The sequence below is a fragment of the Macaca thibetana genome, chromosome 3 (genome assembly GCF_024542745.1).
Source record: "Macaca thibetana thibetana isolate TM-01 chromosome 3, ASM2454274v1, whole genome shotgun sequence".
NCBI classification, from domain to species: Eukaryota; Metazoa; Chordata; class Mammalia; order Primates; family Cercopithecidae; genus Macaca; species Macaca thibetana.
The window spans coordinates 15240503-15241981 of NC_065580.1; the positions used below are offsets into that span (position 1 = coordinate 15240503).

The 1479-nt window shown below is 50.8% G+C and overlaps 1 pseudogene; it reads left to right on the top strand.

Annotated features, from left to right (window-relative positions):
- The first annotated feature begins 312 nt into the window (after positions 1-312).
- On the top strand, positions 313-1259 carry LOC126950794 (olfactory receptor-like protein OLF3; annotated as a pseudogene).
- The last annotated feature ends 220 nt before the right edge of the window (positions 1260-1479 follow it).

Genomic DNA, 1479 nt, shown 5'->3' on the forward strand with positions numbered 1-1479 from the left:
ACCCCACGGTGAAGAATCCTTCCTTTCTTTCCTATCTTCCATATTCCTTCCCTCCTTTTCCATTTTTCTATTGTCTTTCCTTAGTTTTTCTTTCCTTCTCTCATCCTTTCTTCTCTATCATTCTTTCTACATTGATAGATTACCTCCTACACAACTGTAACTGCTCAGTCCTAGATGTGAAAGGATGGCCAAAATGGGGACTTTGTCCTTCAGAATCTCTCAGAATTTGGTTTAGTGTCAGAAACCAAATGTCCTTTCCGCCAAGACCTTTGCATTCCCTCCTAACCACCTAGATTGAAGAAGTGAGGTTCAATGTCCCAATTGGGAAGGGACAACGTAACCTGGGTGAGTGAGTTCATCCTAATGGGTCTCTCCAGTGACAGGCAAACCCAGGCTGGACTCTTTGTCTTATTTGGGGCCACCTACCTGCTGACCCTGCTGGGCAACGGGCTCATCCTGCTCCTGATCTGGCTGGACGTGAGACTCCACCTGCCCATGTATTTCTTCCTCTGCCACCTCTCACTTGTGGACATCTGCTACACCTCCAGCGGGGTCCCGCAGATGCTGGTGCACTTCCTCCTGGAGAAGAAGACCATCTCCTTTGCCCAATGTGGGACCCAGCTCTTTTTCTCCCTGGCCCTCGGAGGGACTGAGTTTTTGCTGCTAGCCGCAATGGCCTATGACCGCTATGTGGCTGTCTGCGACCCTCTGTGTTACATAGCAGTGATGAGGCCAAGGCTCTGCGTGGCACTGGCAGCTGTCTCTTGGCTAGTGGGCCTAATTCTGCTATGGAGACGGCACTGACCATGTACCTGCATACCTGTGGGCACAACGTGTTGAACCATGTGGCCTGTGAGACACTGGCACTGGTCAGGTTGGCCTGCGTGGACGTCACCTTCAATCAGGTGGTCATAGTGGCCTCCAGTGTGGTGGTGCTGCAGGTGCCCGGCTGCCTGGTCTCACTGTCCTACATCCACATCATAGTTGCCATCCTGCGGATCCGCTCCACCCAGGGGCACCGCAAGGCCTTCGGGACCTGTGCCTCCCACCTCACTGTGGTCTCAATATCCTATGGGATGGCCCTCTTCACCTACATGCAGCCTCGTTCCATGGCCTCAGCTGAGCAGGAAAAGGTAGTGGTGCTCTTTTATACTGTGGCGACCCCCATGTTGAATCCTCTCATATACAGTCTGCGGAACAAGGATGTGAAGGCAGCTCTGAGTCGAGTTCTGATGACAAGCTCTGAATTAAAACATTAGAGAGTGGTTTGGGTAATGAGAGGGCCTCACTCTGGAGACAGTGGGCATTGGACTGTGCTCTCCAGTATAATATGTGTAGGCATGTGTGTGTATGTGTGTGCATCTGCATGTGTGTGTATGTGTATGTGTGTGTGTAAGGGAACAAGTGGGAGGACCACAATCTGTACTACTCTCTTTTGAGGTAATAGAAAAATGGATTTTATCCAGACTTTATCTTTGG